At 44.0% G+C, this 18,184-nt stretch overlaps 1 protein-coding gene across 3 annotated transcripts in view; it reads right to left on the bottom strand.

The window, feature by feature from the left end:
- The window catches only part of RBFOX1 (RNA binding fox-1 homolog 1), a 2,485,439-nt gene that overhangs the window by 1,757,059 nt on the left and 710,196 nt on the right, over positions 1–18,184 (bottom strand). The gene's annotated exons all lie outside the window — the stretch shown is intronic.

Raw genomic sequence — 18,184 nt, 5'->3', positions numbered from 1 at the left:
CACTCAGACTGGAGTGCAGTGGCACAATCTCGGCTGACTACAACATCAGTCTCCTGGGTTCAAGCGATTCTTGTGCTTCAGCCTCCCGAGTAGCTGGGACTATGGGTGCACCTAATTCTTTTTTTTCTTTTTTTCGATTTGTAGTAGAGACAGAGTTTCGCTCTGTTGCCCAGGCTGTTCTTGAACTCCTGACATCAAGAGATCCACCCGCCTCGGTCTTCCCAAGCGCTGGGATTACAGACCTGAGCTACCACACCTGGCTAGCAAGACTGACTTTCTTAGGTTGCTGCCTCATCAAGTATTTGTTCCTCCTTCAAGAGGAACCCAGGAACTGAATGGTGTTGTTCAATTAGAAACAGTGAGACCCTTGCCTAAATTTCAAGTTACTCAGTCCACCTGTCCACCCTGGGAATGCTCTCTTCCTCCGTAACATCCTAGAAATATTGGCTAAGAGGTAAAGAGGCTGCAGGAAGGGGAGGAAGGAAGCATTTTAAATGTGGCCTCCGCAATTTGGCCAAGTTCCGGGTGGCAGAGATGAAATAATAGCTCACGGCGCACATGATCAGATGCTTGCCGAGAGTTAAGGGGTGATTACTGACTGCTCTGCCAACTTATGAGTCCTCATTACGGTTTCCAGAGCTGAAAAACTCTGCTTAGCACCACAGAACAATGCCCTTTCTGGCCTGCCCCCTTCGAAGGTCATAAACCACTTTAATTAAGAATACTTTTAATAATGGAAGACTCAAGATGCCACGCAAGGGCACCGCAAGCGTCTCTGAAATTAGGATGAAAAATCTCTGTTTCGTACCTTCACCGAGATCATTTTCTGCTGGGTTTAATGCTTCACTCTCAGCAGTGTCCAGCAGTGGTGGTGAAAGAAGAGACCTGGCACCACCTGCTCCCCCATTATTGTTCCCAACCCCCACCTGGCCTGAGTCAGACAGGAGGATGCTCACCTGAGGGCCTGTCCGTCTCTCCAGAGGTGGGCGGGTGGGGGTCTGTCACTAGCCCAGGAAGCCCCTCCCTCCACCAGACCATGGCCAGCCTGAATATGTGATCAAGCATTTCTCAAACTGAGATGTTCCACAAACACTAAGGCAAACACAAGGGAAGAGGTTCTCAACGTCAGCACCACTGACATTTGGATTGGGTCATTCTCGATGGCCGTGGCCTGTCCTGTTCTCTGTAGCATAGTGTGCAGTGCCCCAGCCTCTACCCACTAGATGCTGATCGCATTCACCACCCAGCGGTGACAAGCCAAATGTCTCCAGACATTTCCAAATGTCCCCTGGGGGTATAGGTACCAGGGGTGGCAACAGAAACACAGGTGGCCCAGTTAAATTTGAATTTCAGATAAACAACAAATAATTCTTAGTGTAAGTATGCAGCAATCCTACTACTGGGTATCTAGAAGTCATTATACAAAAAAATACTTGCACACGCAGGTTTACAGCAGCACAATTCACAATTGCAAAAGTGTGAAACCAACTCAAATGTCCATCAATCAACGAGTGGATGAAGAAAATGTGTTTTATATATATATGATGGAAGACTACTTAGCCATAAAAATGAATGAATGAACGGCATTCGCAGCAACCTGAATAAAACTGGAGACTATTATTGCATTATTCTAAGTGAAGTAACTCAGGAATAGAAGACCAAACATTGTATGTTCTCACTCACAAGTGGGAACAAAGCTATGAGGATGCAAAGGCATAAGAATGACACAGTGGACTTTGGCAACTCGTGGGGAAAGGGTGGGAAGGAGGTGAGGGATAAAAGACTACAAACTGGGTGCAGCGTATACTGCTTAGGTGATGGGTGTATCAAAATCTTGCAAATCACCCCTAAAGAACTTACTCATGTAACCAAACACCACCTGTACCCCAATAACCTATGGAAACAAATTTTTTTAAAATGTGCCCATGCAATATTTACAACACACATATACTAAAAAATTGTTACTAAATTTCCAGTTTCACTGGGAATCCTTATCTATCTAATGGCCTTATCTGAGGGGCAAAAGCACTCCCCAGCTGAGAAACACTGCCTCAGGGCACTTGGTCTTAACTGAATGTTAGAATCTCCCAGTAAGGGTTTAAAATATCCCTACCTCCCACCCCACCCTCCCAACCAATTGAGACAGAATCTATAGGGGCACAGCTAAGTCACTGGTACTTTCTTGATCATCTTCCCCAGGAGATTCTACCATGTAGCCAGGTTGGGAACTGCTGCCATTGTATTTCCAAAAGTTTCCTAGCGATAATATTATTATATGAAGAGCTTGTAAAAACCAAAACCAAAGCAAATTAAATAAAAAAGATTCTTGATCCTGAGCACTGACCAAATGAAACATAATTTTCAGAGGCCGAGGTCGCATAACCCTGGATTTTTACCAAGTCTCCGGTGACTCTGGTCATCAGGTCAGTACGGGAGGCCTTGTCCTGGAGAAACTCTCCCAGGTGTGCACAGGACGCCCACACAAATCATGTCTGTAACAGGGAAACCCTAGATAGATGCCCATCCATGGAAGAATTCTGTGTCACACCACAGGACAAGACGCAGCAGGGAAAATGACTGATTACAGCTACACCCATCACTATCGATACCTGTGAAGAATATAACGGTAAATAAAATAACAACAAAATATATACACAGGCTGGGCATGGTGGCTCATGCCTGTAATCTTAGCACTTCGGAAGGCCAAGGTGGGAAGATCAGGCATTTGAGACCAGCCTGGGCAACATCGTGAAACCCTGTCTCTATTAAAAATACAAAAAACTTAGCTGGGCACGGTGGCACATGCCTGTAATCCCAGCACTTTGGGAGGCTGAGGTGGGCAATTACTTGAGGTCAGGAGTTTGAGACCAGACTGGTCAACATGGTGAAGCCCCGTCTCTATTAAAAATACAAAGATTAACCAGGTGTAGTGGCACATGCCTGTAATCCTAGTTAGTCAGGAGGCTAAGGCATGAGAATCACTTGAACCCAGGAGGTGGAGGTTGCAGTGAGCTGAGGTCACACGACTGCACTCAAGCCTGGCCAACAGAGTGAGACTCCATCTCAAACCCCAAAAAACAAAACCTATATATACGTGTGTATATATACATGTGTGTGTATATATGCATATATACATATATATGTGTATATGTGTGTGTGTATATATGCGTGTATGTGTGTGTGTATATATAAACACACACACATATATATATATATATGTGAGGCCCCCAAATCTCCACCTCTGATAACCAGCACATGTGATTCTGACGTAGCTGGTTATTAGTCTCTACCTTGAGAGAATGTGTGTGTATATATACATATCTATACACACACATATATATGTATATATACACACACATACTCTCAAGGTGTAGACTTGAGATATACATATCAAAATATATATATGTACACACACATATACACACACACGTATGTATATACACACACACACGTGCGCACATACACACACTACTTTCGGAAAACGCAAAATCAAGAAACCTGTAACAATCTATCCCTTGTGTCCTTCAAAGATACTCAAATGTGCAGTAACCCTGAGCATGGGGAGGATGATGGAAATACAAGGAAGTGGCCACCTGTGAAGACGAGTCAGGGGACGGTCATAGGAGAGACTCGACAGTGCAGGGACTGTTCCCGCTGTGAAGTGGTATGGGGGTTTCCGGGATCCTCTTTTTAACATTAGGCTCCAACATCTGCATATAACCCAGCAAACTCAACAAAATACACTCCATCAACCAACAGCTTATATACACATATATAATGTAATATATAGTAATATACATAATTATATATATATATATATATATTTTTTTTTTTTTTTTTGAGATGGAGTCTTGTTCTGTTGCCCAGGCTGGAGTGCAGTGGTGCCATCTCAGCAACGTGCAACCTCTGCCTCCCATGTTCAAGCCATTCTCCCGCCTTAGCCTCTTGAATAGCCAGGATTACAGGCGCACACCACCACACTCAGCTAATTTTTGTATTTTTAGTAAAGATAGGGTTTCATCATGTTCTCCAGGTTGGTCTCAAACTCCTGATCTCAAGTGATCCGCCCGCCTCAGTCTCCCAAAGTGCTGAGATTACAGGTGTGAGCCACTGCGCCCTGCCAAATATATACTCTTTTAAAATAAAAAGTTCAGGATATCTCCCTCTACTCATTCAGATTGTGTAGGTCTCTGTGAGGCCCCCAAATCTCCACCTCTGATAACCAGCACAGGTGATTCTGACGTAGCTGGTAATTAGTCTACACCTTGAGAGGCAGTGATGAAAAGTGAATTACACTTGAGGTGAGAAGTCCTGAGCTGAATACCCAGTATCGCCACCACTGTACAACTTTGGGTAGGTCTCTTGTCCTCTCTGGCCTGGGTTGGATACCCTTCCTGCATAATGCCATCTCCCATCTCCCTCTCTCCTGGCACTTGGACCACTGCAGAACACATATTCACCACACTGAGTTTCCCTTGAACTCAGGTGTCCTACCCTCAAGAGAAAAAAAGCATCTTACTCCTGGCTCCCAGCCCTGAAATGAGTACCCAGTAGGTGCCTGATACATGTTTGCTGGACTGGGAAGAGACACAGATGGAAGCTGAGCTTGGCCAGGTAAGTGCAAAATAATCACTGAAAGGTTCCCACTTGGCTGGTTAGACTTCAGACAATCTGAGCATCAAAAAGAAGAAGAATAGCAATGATTGTAACACATTAAATAATTTAAGAAGGATCTATGAGCCCGTAGTGATACTCAAGAATAGGCAGTGGAGGTAGAGGGCTCATCTTTACATAAGGATACCAGCTAATAAAAATAGAAAGAATGATCATAAGAATTTGAAACCCACCAATGTGGAACCGCCAATGTGACAATTAACTCAAGTAAGGATCATAAGTGGGTGCTAAAAAACATCGGGTGAAAGATTGACAGGAAATGGAATCTTCACACCGTCTCAACATCAGCCCATGGCAGGGCTGGCTTCATGGGTGCTCAGTCTAGACAGGTGCACAGACATCCACAGGCAGAAAATGCTTAGCAAATGCTCTGCTGTCGGTCTTGAAATTCCTCATCATTTTTTAACGAGAGGCCTCACACGTTTATTTTTCACTGGGTTTTGCAAATGATGTAGTCATTTTTACCAATTACAGGAAGAAACGTCTCTACAATGCAGAAGCCTGAAGGATACCGCCTTAAATAAGTGATAAAATCTATCACTGATTGATTAGAGCGATTAAACTTATCACTCAGTGGCCACTCGTGTGATGTGCTGAGTGATAGCCACATCACTTCTGTAACATTCTTGTCAAAAATTATCTACCTGAATCTCGTCTGGGGGGCCAATCAGAGAGACCCAGATTATGAGACAGACACTCCATGACCGAGGCGCTCTAGCTGGAGCTTGTCTCAGAATCCCCGGCAGGTCTTGTTAAAGTGGATTTCTGGGCCCCACTTCCAGAGTTTCTGATTCAATAGGCCTGGGGTGAGGTCGAAGAATATTCCAGGTGATTAATTAATAAGTTCCCAGTTGATGATGTTGCTGCTGGTTGAGGTAGCGTGTTTTGAGAACTACTGTTCTACAAAACAACTGGCTTGACCATTCAAAACTGTCAATGATGTAAAAGACCAACAAGAAAAGAGTGAGTGACCCGTGCGAGAACACAGAAGACTCAAGAGCCATTGTAACCAAAAGTATGTATTATTCTTTTTTTCTTTTTCTTTTTTTTTTTTTTTTTTTGAGACAGAGTCTTGCTCTGTTGCCCAGGCTGGAGTGGAGTGGCACGATCTTGGCTCACTGCAAGCTCCGCCTCCTGGGTTCATGCCATTCTCCTGCCTCAGCCTCCCAAGTAGCTGGGACCACAGGCACCTGCCTCCACACCCAGCTAATTTTTTGTGTTTTTCGTAGAGATGGGATTTCACTGTGTTTGCCAGGATAGTCTCAATCTCCTGCCCTCGTAATGTGCTGCCTCGGCCTCCCAAAGTGCTAGGATTACAGGCGTGAGCCACCACACCCGGTCGCAATGTATTATCTTTAATTGGATCCTGTATTCTTTTTTTTAAAGATAGCTAGAAAGGACACTTCTGAGACAGCTGTGAGGATTTGGACATAGGCTGTAGAGCAGATAATATCTTTGTACCATTGTTATACGTCTTAGGTCAGCTAATGTTCACTGGCTATATGGGAGAATACCCTTGCTCTTAGTAGATACAGACTGTAGTAGTTGGGGAGGACATGTCATTCATGATTTCTGCAATTACCTTTGAAGAGTACATCCCCCATAATAGTGTGTGTATATGATGCACGTAGACACACAAACACATAGAAAGAGATTGAGACAGGAAGAAAGAAGATGTCAAACAGGTAAAATAGTAAGAAATCATTGAAACACCTGTTGTGTAATGTACCCACTAGGTAAGAAGGAAGATGGTAAGGTGAGTGAATACAATGGCGTTGCCCCTGCCCTTGTGATAGGACCTACTAGTGTGTATTAGTCTCCCAGGGATGCCATAAGAAAGTAACACAATCTAAGCAGCTTAAAACAACAGGAGATTATTCTCTCACTGTTGTGGAGACTGGAAGTCTGAAATCAAGGCATTAGTAGGATTGGTTCCATCCTGAGGCTCTGAGGGAACATCAGGCCTCCCTCCCAGCTTCTTATTGCTGCTGGAAATGTGTGGCATTCCTTGACTTTCAGCTGTGTCATTACAATCTCTGTCTCTGCCATCACACGGCCTTCCCTGTAGGTCTCCAAATTTCCCTCTTCTTTTAAGGATACCAGTCAATGAATTAGCCACTCCAACCCCCCAATCCAGCATGACTTCATCTTAACTAATTATATCTTCAAAGGTCTTATTTCCAAATATGGTCACATTCTGAGGTTCCAGGTATTTTGGGCAGATGCTGTTCAACCCCATCTATGGTGGGCCTGAGAAATCAATGTCCCCGCTGCTGGACCAGAGCCATGGAGGAGAAGGTGGCCAGGAGGCACGGTCCATGTGTCTCCCACAAATGCCTTGGTCCTCTCCTCTCCTTGAACTCAATTACAAATCAGCAGCAGCAAAGCCTTCCATAGAACTAATACCCCTAGCCCAGCTTGGTCAGCTCTATTTATCATGTGAGATGTTTCCTTCCTCCCTTCTATAGCAAACAGAGGCACCCCTGCCCTGTTCCCACTGCACTTCCTTTCTTGCAAACACAGCCTCACCATGCCCACATGCCCGCCACCCCTGTGCACCTGCCTCTCCTGAGCGGCGTTGGTTCCACTGAAGAGTTCCTGCCATGAAAATGTATGAACATATGTCCTCAGCGTCACGGTCAAAAGGGAATTCAATCAAGAATCCGGTGGTGCATTTGCAAATTAAAATTCTGTACCATAATGAGCAGAGCCATTCAAACTAATAATTACATAAACTCCCGTTACGGGTGGCCCGGTAATTACAACAGGTACTTTTAGCCAATTTAAAAAGCAACTTAGGTTTCTATTCTTATCATGAAGAATACCATGGGCAGCTGCATCCTTGCACTGTCAGGTGGAGACATCCCCTTAGGAATGTTCCTGGACGTGGCAAAAAGGGTGCAGAAATTCCTAACCCCACTCTCTCAAAAGGACAGATTTACAATAGAGATGGAAGATGGTAAGGGATGCAATAAAAATACCTACAATCGAAGGGTGAAGACACGGTGGCTCACGCATGTAATCCCAGCACTTTGGGAGGCTGAGATGGGAGAACTGCTTGTGACTAGAAGTCTGAGACCAGCCTAGACAACATACAGAGAGACCCCTGTCTCTAAAAATTTTAAAAATTGGCAAAGGCAGGAAAATGACTTGAGCACAAGTGTTCTAGGCTGTAGTGAGCCATGATCATACCAATGCACTCCAGCCTGGGTGAGAGCAAGACTCTGTCTGAAAACAAAGCAGAACAAAAATCTGTCATTGCAATGTAGAACACACGGTTGTAAAAAGAGGTGTCCATTCAATGGTGACCTGACCTCCCCCTCTGACCTCAGCTTGGCCATCTCCTCCTTGCCTTCTGTGCTCTCCAGCCTTAGTAGACTTTCCTCTGGTTTGTTTTGTTTTAGAGACAGAGTCTCACTCTGCCACCCAGGCTGGAGAGCAGCGGCAGGATCATGGCTCGCTGTAACCTCAACCTCCTGAGTTCAAGTGATCCTCCCACCTCAGCCTCCTGAGAATCTGGGACTACAGTATGCACAACTGCATGGGCCAATCTTATTTTTATTTTTGTTTATTTTGTATGAATGGGGTCTCACTATGTTGCTAGAGCTGGTCTCAAGCTCCTGGCCTCAAGCAATTCTCCCGCCTCGGCCTCCCTAAGTGCTAGGATGATAGGTGTGAGCCACTGCTCTGGCCTTTCTTCTAACAGAGCAAACTCTGTTTCTCTACTCATGCAGCATACCTCTACACTCAAATGTGCTGGGTTTTATCTCATACCAAGCAATGCTCCAGTTCTTTGCCATCACCAACTGGGTGTCCTACAGTTCAATTTTGACATGATCCACCTGGAGTTAAGAATCAGATCCCACAGGTTGAGGGCTCAGTTCACAAGACTGGCCCTACTTCAGAGCAAGCCTGGACCTCCCTTCTGACCATCTGGTTATAAATCAGAGATTCTCACAACCTCCTTCTCTGGTTCAATAGTTTCCTAGAATGGCTCACAGAATTCAGGAAATTACTTACTATTACTGGTATATTGTAAAGGATACAACTCAGGAACAGCCAGTTGGGGGGGGGGGGGGAACATGCATAGGGCGAGATATGGGGAAGGGGGTGTAGAACTTCCCTGCCCTCTCCAGGCACCCCAACATGAGGCACTCCTACTCCATTACAGCAGAGATCTTGGCTGAGCTGTTCATGGCTGTGTCCCAAGGTAGAGTAGTGCATCTGGCACTCGGTTGGTGTTTGATAAACATCCATGAGCAAATGTAAACAAAAGGAATGGAGAAGTAAATCAACGAAGACACACTCACATCCATTTAGTCTGAACTTCAAATAACCCTATGAGGGAGGTCCTATGATTGTGTCCCTTTTACAGATGAGAAAACTGAGACTGAGAGACACTTAGAGACGTGAAGGTATCTGATGTGGCAGAGCCTGGCCCCCACCTCGGGCCATCTGTGCACGTGCCATTGCATCCTGCCATGTTAGGACAGGAGTGTTGGTCTATTAACAAAATCTTTTTTAAAAAGAGAGAACACTAGCCGGTAAGTCAGTCCACTAATTAAAACCCTGTCTCCCCATTACTTTACTAGCAAACAAAGCAGATTTCTTTTCTCTTTTTAAACCCAATGTGGACGCCGGTATGGATGTTCCATTCCATGGTACTAGACTCAGAGCAGTTTGAAAGGAGGATTTGAAGTATCCCAATCCCTCCCTTGCCCATGGCACGGAGTGGCTCAGTGTCAGACACCCTGTGGGAGAGTTTTTGAAATACCGATGGATGGAGTAGACTTCTCACACACTAGGGAGGAAGGATGCCCAGATGGTTTGAGCAGGATATGAAATCTAGAGCCTCACTGAGTAGCCACCTACATCCAGCAAGATCAGGCAAAGTCAGGGGTGGTGATGGACAGTGGAGGTTTCCAGATTCCACCTGAGGAAGGGCTCTGCTGTGCAGAAGGGCAGGTGTGCTAAATCCACCCACATCTGTGTTCTGATCCTGGCTCTGGCCCTGGCTCTGTGAACCTAGGAGTTATTAATCTCTCTGAGGTTCAGTTTATCTTCTGTAAAGATGACATCATAACAATATCTGTTTCAGAGGGCAGTGAGAATTATTAAAACAAGCAAGTCAGACAAGACTTTCAACCCACAGCCTGGCACATGCCTAGAGCTCAATAGATGTTATCATCTCTAGATCTGGGGCAAAGCACAGACATTCACAATCATGGCCAATGTCCAGCAGCAGCAGAATCCCATTCCTCAAAGTGTAACGGCTGTCCCAAATCCAGTTACCTTTATTGTAACTCACCCCTTTTCCTCAACGATCATGACTCCAGATACAATATCGGACCATGTTTGGGTCCTTGTGTCTGCTAGTTAAAACCAAAGCTAAGACCCATGAAGGGCCAGGCAGCTTTTTTATCCAAGTTGTTCACTTCCTGCCATGTGATCAGCCTATGAGTGATTCTGTAATGACTTGGTTAATGCCCCTGCCAGAATCATCTAAGCATGGATGGATGGTGTACCAGCGAGTGCCTGGCAGTCCATTTCACAGCACTCAAACCTACATAGAGCTCCAGTCTCCCTCCAAAAGAAGCTCAGGAAGGGAGATGAGAATGCCTTTCTCTCTCGCTCTCTCTTTTTTTCTTCTTCTTCTTTTTATTACAGAGTCTTGCTCTGTCTCCACGCTGGAGTGCAGTGGTACAATCTTGGCTCACTGCAACCTCCGCCTCCTGGGATCAAGTGATTCTCCTGCCTCAGCCTCCTGAATAACTGGGACTACAGGCGTGTGACACCATGCCTGACTACTTTTTTTTTTTTTTTTTTTTTTTAAGCAGAGACAGGGTTTCACCATGTTGGCCAGGATGGTCTTGATCTCTTGACCTTGTGATCTGCTCGCTTTGGCCTCTCAAAGTGCTGGGATTACAGGCGTGAGCCACTACGCCTGGCCGAGAATAGCTTTCTCTTAAGGGACTTCCAAAGGTGACAATGGTGGGGACGGTATAGGTTTCCTCATGGCCTCCATGTGACTTCACATTTGTCAAAACAGAGGCATGACTCACACAGCTCCAAAGGGACCAACTCAGGATTTGCATCCAGATTTAGCTTAATACAAAGACTTGCTTTCTCCACTGAGAAGTGCAGCTAAAGGCCATGGCCATATCTGCCTGAGAAAAGCTACTCTGTCCTCAGATGTTTATTCTATGATAAAAGCAGTCTCAGGTCTTCACATAACTGCTATGTATACACAGCTATGCCTCTCTCTTCCCCCTCCCAAAGTCCTGCAGCCCCTAAGCTCGTTCAGAGCCTCAAGAGTCTCCTGGTGACCATTCATCCATTCCTAGAGATAAACAACCAAAATTGAACTTACACAGTGCAAGGAGGGTAGCCCATGTACCTGGTTCTTTCCTTCAGAACTCAATTTTATCATTGTTCACTCATTGATGAGGTCATTAGATCAATGGCTGTCTTGTACATTAGGATACGCACTAAGTCTTGTTCACTACTGTGTCCATGTGTCTGGCATGGGATTGATGTTGGCTACGTATGTTGGCTGAAGGATGGATGGATGGATGGATGGATGGATGGATGGATGGATGGATGTTGGATGGGTGAGCGGATGGATGGATGGATGGGTGGGTGGGTGGATGGATGGATGGATGGATGGTGGATGGGTGAGCGGATGGATGGATGGGTGGATGGAAAGATGGATGGGGGGGTGGATGGATGGATGGAAAATGGAAGGAAAGACAGAGGAGTGGATGGATGGATGGGTAGATGAATGACTGGGTGAACAGGTAGATTAATGGATGAGAGGATGAATAGGTAGATAAATGGGTCGGTCGATGGGTGGGTGGGTGGGTGGGTAGATGGGTGAATAGATAAATTAATGGATGAATGTGAATGGTAATCTTTTGTGCCTTGTTCAGGCACAAAGTTTCCTTGGCAAACAGTTGATACATTCAGCCTCGTCAGATCAACTTCCTTGGAATTCTCAGATTTCTGGGGATACCTCATTAGTTCCATTTCACAGATAAATAAATCAAGATGTAGAGAAGACAAGCACCTTGGCCAAGTTGACCCAAAGAGTTAGTGAAATAAAAGCCAGGAGACTTAGGGTCTCCCAATGCTTTGTCTTGGCTTCTTCTTCCCTCCTTTTCCTAGCATAGGATGCCCTGAGTTTCAGTTAACCCTGTGGTCTAAGTGAGAATTCTTCATGTTTTTCTTTCTTTTGACCCAGAAATATTTCCTGCTGTTTCGTCACTTAAACAAGCCCCTGGGTATGTGGACCCAGGGAGAATCTACAAAGCTTGGTATCAACGGTTTAGCCTCATGATTCTCAAATTCTAATGTGCAGAATCAACTGGAGAGTCCATTGTGGATACCTGGACTACATACTAAGAAAGTTCACTTTAGATGCATGTGATGGGGCTGGGAAAACTGTACTTTTAAATAATTCCCAGATGATGTGAATGCAGGAGCTCCAGGGGCTACACCTAGAAGCATTGTCTTGGGCATATGGAGGTGCTGATCTGCTGTGTTGGGCATGTGTGTCTGGGTGCTAAGGTCCAGGGACAGCTCCCCTCAGGGTGCAAGAATCTCTGATGAGGGAATAGGAACAAAGACTTGAGAACAGTGTTCATGGCCCCCCAAGCTGAGCTTGTGGTCAGTGCAGACCCCTTGGGAGGTACTTGGCAGCCCACCTGGAACAGTTAAGTGTCCCCACCCTGAGATGGTGGAGACTCAGCTCTCAGAAATCTGAGAATTCCAAGGAGGCTGATCTGACAAGACTGAATGTATCAACAGGTTGCCAAGTAAACTTTGTGCCTGAACAAGGCACAAAAGATTACCATTCACATTCATCCATTAATTTATCTATTCACCCACCTACCCACCCACCCATCCATCGACCGACCCATTTATCTACCTATAAATGGTAGAGACAGGAACTTTGCATATCCCAAGAATCAACAATAGAGATGGCAACCACAATGCAAAGGATCAGCTTCCATCCTCATCTTAGTTTCCTGGGCCCTCAGCTTGAAAGTGCCTTTGCAAAAAGTATTTAATACAACAGTGAGAAAATTTTGTCAGTTAAAGAGAGCTGATCGAACCAACTCCACCTTGTCTTTAACCTACAAACTACCCTTGGTTGTTCCGGCGTGTGGACTAAGCCAACTTTGGGGGAAATGTAGTTTATATTTTAAAAGATAACAGACCTTCCCAAAACCAAGCTGCCTTTGTAAAAGTAATAAAAGCCCACAAGTTGAGGATCATGAAAGGGGCCTGAATCCTGCTAAGAGGCAGGCATAATTAAACGATAACCAGCCACTGTTCTGGAGATCACAAGATTCATAACTTCCCCAACTGCACCTGTCATAACATGACTATTGTAGAACCTAAGACTGGTCGACTGAGATATCTTTTCAGAGTTTTGCATTTCTGACAACCAAATGACTCCACTGAAACCCATGACTCATGACTCGACTAGTCCTGTGGCCCTCACGCAGAAGCAGACTCAGCATATATGAGGACCATGGTTCACATACCTACGACTACATTTCCTAACAAATAAGCAGCACCCATGTCCTACTCCCCTGCCAATCAAAACTGTATTTTAAAAACCCTCGCCTCCAAATTATGGAGAGGCTGCTTTGACTAATAATAAAACTCCAGTCTCCCATTTAGCTGTCCATATATGTGTTAAACTTCTTTCTCTATTGCAATTCCCCTGTCTTGATAAATTGGCTGTACCTGGGCATCAGGCAAGAAGAATCCATTGGGTGGTTACAAGCTGGTCTAGGATAATTGAATAAGCCAGTGGACATGGGGATGAAGCCTTACTAATGACTGATTTCTGTTATGCTTCCACTCAGGCTTCAGTGTCAGATATGATTTAGAAAAATACCACAACAAGGCTGGGCGTGGTGGCTCACGCCTGTAATCCCAGCATTTTGGGAGGCTGAGGCGGGTGGATCACAAAGTCAGGAGATCAAGACCATGCTGGCTAACACGAAATCCCGTCTCTACTGAAAATACAAAAAAAATTAGCCAGGGGTGATGGCGGGTGCCTGTAGGCCCAGCTACCTGGGAGGCCGAGGCAGGTGAATGGCATGAACCCGGGAGGCGGAGCTTGCAGTGAGCCGAGATTGCACCACTGCACTCCAGCCTGAGCGACAGAGCAAGACTCCATCTCAAAAAAAAAAAAGAAAAAAGAAAAAGAAAAACGAAAAATACCACAACAATGGTGGTTCTCTTGTTCTCTAGTACAGGGCAGGAAATTCACACGAGATACATTTCCTTACTTTTCTGGAGCAGACTCGGGCCTGAGAAGGGGATGCATTGCATCAGCCATAATAACGCTGGCTCTCTTGTCTATTTTGCAGGGAGCAAGACATACTTGAGACCCAGTAAGAAGCTATGAGCTCCCGTGAAGGGGTATGAGTCTTCCTAAACTTCAGCTTCAACCTCTGTAGGGAAAAAATCTGGAGTAATTCCTGCACAGTTCAATTAAAATCACTAAGTGGGATGTGCCAGGAGGTCTTCCATATGGTCCAATTACTTGGCACATTTTAATTGAGCACATATTATGTACCAGGTATTTTACTGGAAATACTTCCATGCAAAGTAAGCACAATTTCTGCTCTCATGGGATTCTCAGTAAATATGAGTATATTTTCCAAGTCTTTTTTACTTCTTTTTTTTCCTTGAGACAAGGTCTTGCTCTGTCACTCAGGCTGAAGTGTAGAGGAGCTACCATAGCTCACCGCAAACTCTAACTCCTGGGCTCAAGTGATCCACCCACCTCTGCCCCTCAAGTAGCTGGGACCACAGGCATGCTCCACCATGCCCAGCTAACTTTAAAAAAAAAAAAATTTTTTTTTGTAGAGATACGATCTCACTATGTTGCCCAGGCTGGTGTTGAACTCCTGGCCTCAATCAATCCTCCAACCTCAGCCTTCCACAGCTCTGGGATTACAAACATGAGCCACCATGACTGGCTCCTCCTTTACTTTTTAAAACTACATTATTGTACTGACTTTCTCCACACCACCAAGAAAGTCTTATTTGAATGCTTTTTGTTTATTTAAGCTATTAAGCTACTTTATTGAGGATGGGTGTATGCCAGGCAATGTGTTCCAGGATTTGCACGCATCATCTCATTTAATTCTCACAACAACCCACCAATAGATAAGTATGCTATTCCTTCTACTATAAAGATGAGGAAACAGACTCAGAAGGTCATTCAATTAAGTGGCAGAATTAAGATTCAAACTCAGGCAGTCTGACTTCAAAATCAAGACCCCCAGCTGCTTCTTACACACTGCCCAACACATAAACGCAGGGTTGGAACCCTCACCCAGCCACCTAGATCCCAAGCGGAAATACTCACAGCTCAGCTGCCAGCTCAAGTCCTCTATGTGCCAGACTAGCCGGCTGTGGCCTCAGCAAAGAATTTATTTATCCTCCCCTCCACTTGAATGATTTCATTTTCCCCTCTAATTCCTGGCCTAGAAACTGCTCTGCTGAAATGTTGATTTACCACGGGTGCTCCCACTATGGGGCAGGCCCTTTAATTGCTTCCTGAAGGAGTCTTTTGGTGCTCTTCTGAGAGCCCTGATTGGAATTTTTAAAGAATTATAATTTCCCAAAGCAAGCTGTCATTAAAATTCCACAAACCTTCCTGTGAGGATCCTAATATCCCCACAGATCTGGGCTCAGGCTGACATTCCCCCATCATTTTCCAGGTGGGTGATCTTGGAAGGGTCCCTCCAATTCTCAGTGCCTGGATTCCGTTTTGCCACCACACAGGGCTAACAGGAGGATCAAATGAGAATGTGAACATCAGGTTCTTAGGGCATGCCTGGAAAAAGAGATGCTCAATATTAAGCTAAATGAGGCCTTAGGGACTATTTACTTCAAATACTGAATTTAACTTAGGTGGAACCTGAGACTCAGAAGTAGAAAGTGACTTGCCTAACTAAGGTCACACAACTCAAGATGGTGTCTCAATGGTTACTCTAGTGTCTCCATCATTCCAATATTTCTTAAGACTTCCTCCTTTTCCCCATGGTCCCAGGGGACTATTATCAGTGTAGAATACGGGGTGAACCTGCAGGGCAGAAGATAGAAAAAAAAAGAAATTTAAATTTACCTAGCACTCACTACGACTGTATAATCCTGTAAGGAAGACGGCATCTGCCCCATTTTACAAATAAGAAAACTGAAGCTCAGAAAGGGTAAATAACCTGACCAGGGTCACACAGCTGGTAGGCTCTACAGTCAGGATTCTATCCCCAGTCTGCTTGACTATGAAGCCTACTCACTTTCAGCCCAACACACTGTCAATCTGCAACTGTGCCTCAATAGATCCCCATGTCCATATGGTCAGGGAATGGCTGTGGCTCTCTGAAGAAATCTCCTTAAACATTTCAATTCTCTGTATGAGGCTCTATCAGCTGGTGTGGTGGTTTTAAAATACATCCACAGATTTGCTGATACTGTTTTGTTGTTGTTGTTGTTTTGTTTTGTTTTTTCTTGTTTGTTTGTTTTTTTTTTTTTTGGAGCCAGCACCTCCCTTGAGTCAAGGCTGGACTTTAGTGACTCTCTAACAAATAGAATATGGAAAAAGTGACAGTGGGTGACCTCCAAAATTGAGTCATAAAAGGAACTGTGGTTTCTTCTTTACCTTCTCTATTGGATCCCTGGCTCTGAAGGGTGGCCAGCAGCCATGTTGTGAGGATGCTCAGACAGTTCTGTGGAAGGTCCATCATGACAAGAAACAGGGATTTTACCAACAGCCACATGTGTGAGCCATCATGTGAGTGACTCTTCCAGCCCCAGTCAGCCAGTCAGCAGTCAGAACTTCAGATGAGTGTAACCTCATGAGAAACCCTGGGGCAGAACCCCCTCACTAAACAGCTCCCAAATTCCTGAACCTCAGAAACTGTGACATGATAATTATCCATTGTTTTAATCTAAGTTTGTGATGATTTATTAGACAATTACATGTACTAATATGATTAACTTTTTAATATAATAAGGATCCCGAAATTTAGAGGTTTAAAAGAATAACCATTTATTTTGTTTATGATACTAACGAATCAGCAATTTGGGCTAGGCTCAGCTGACCGGTTCATCTGTTTTCAACTGGGCTGCCTCCTGCTTTGTGGTGAGCTGCAGGTAACCAAAAGGACTGTTTATGGAGGTTCTGTGGGTGTTAGCTGGAGCAATGAGAAAGAAGCAACCAGGCTGTTCCTCAGGGTCCAAATAACAAAGAAAAAAATGTCCCCAGGCTTAAAATTGCACAGTCACGTCTGTTGCATCCTATTAGTAGAATTTCCCTGGTTATAGCGGGGGATGGAGAATCAGGGACATTTTGCAACTTGCCACAGAGACTGAGTTTATTGTAATGGTAGCTATGCAACATGACCATCACCATCAGCAGCAGCAGCCTAGTAATTTTAATATTCGAAGTTGCTAAGCCACTCAGCTCGAGAATGTGGACTGGAATAGGCCAAAACTGAAATTCCATCAACACAGATCAGTGAGAGCCAGTGAGACACTCCAGAGGAGAACAGGCTCCAGATACTGCTCTAGCTCAGGTTATGGGACAGTTAGTAGTTTCATTTGTTTCCAGAAAGCTGGCTACAAACCTGAAAGCTGTGTACTTCCCAGGAAGCCACCAAGATAGGTAGAATATTCCAGAAGGAATATTTTGCTTCCAGGTTTTCTGGGTAAAGTACGGAAGCAAAGAAAAGAAAAGGAGAAGAAAAAGAATGAAAAGGGTATATAGGTGTTTCAGTTTTTGGCCAGAATGTTAGCAAAAAATAAATATTCATGTGAAATTATCTTGGTGGATTAAAAACAGATACCCCAAAATTAAATGTGGTTTAAATTAATAACTATTCAAACTAATAACCAAAATAACTTTATGGATGTTACTTCTGCTACAACATATATCTGACATCAATAAGAATTGAGTCAACTGAAAATCACATTTTGTAATATATATGTAAGCATGTATACATGTATATATAACCATATGTAAATTATGTATACTATAAATATATATTTCTATAATTTATATAGGTATATATTTTATACATAGATTATATATTTGTACATATTTATAGTTATATGGAGATATGTAACTATATATAACTGTGCTAGTTACATGTAAATATGTAACTATATAACTATATATTAAAGTTCTATATGTAGCTATATATTAAACTGTATCATATAGTTATATATAAATATGCAACTATATATCGTACAGTTATATAGTTATATATAAATATATAACTATATATCATATAGTTGCCTGCAAATATTTATCTATTCCCTGCTAAAAAATTCCTACTTATTCCAGGGGCTTTTCCTTAACTCTTCCAACAGAAATAAATGTGTGCCACTAGAACTCAACACTTGGTTCCCGCCTCTACCCTAGAATGTAATGGCATGGCATTTGCTTAATGGCAGGTAGAGTTCTTCAGTTCTCTGAGGA

Source organism: Chlorocebus sabaeus, chromosome 5 (assembly GCF_047675955.1).
Source record: "Chlorocebus sabaeus isolate Y175 chromosome 5, mChlSab1.0.hap1, whole genome shotgun sequence".
NCBI lineage: Eukaryota > Metazoa > Chordata > Mammalia > Primates > Cercopithecidae > Chlorocebus > Chlorocebus sabaeus.
The sequence above is the reverse complement of the archived record's forward strand: the minus strand, read 5'-3'. Positions and strand labels throughout refer to the sequence as shown.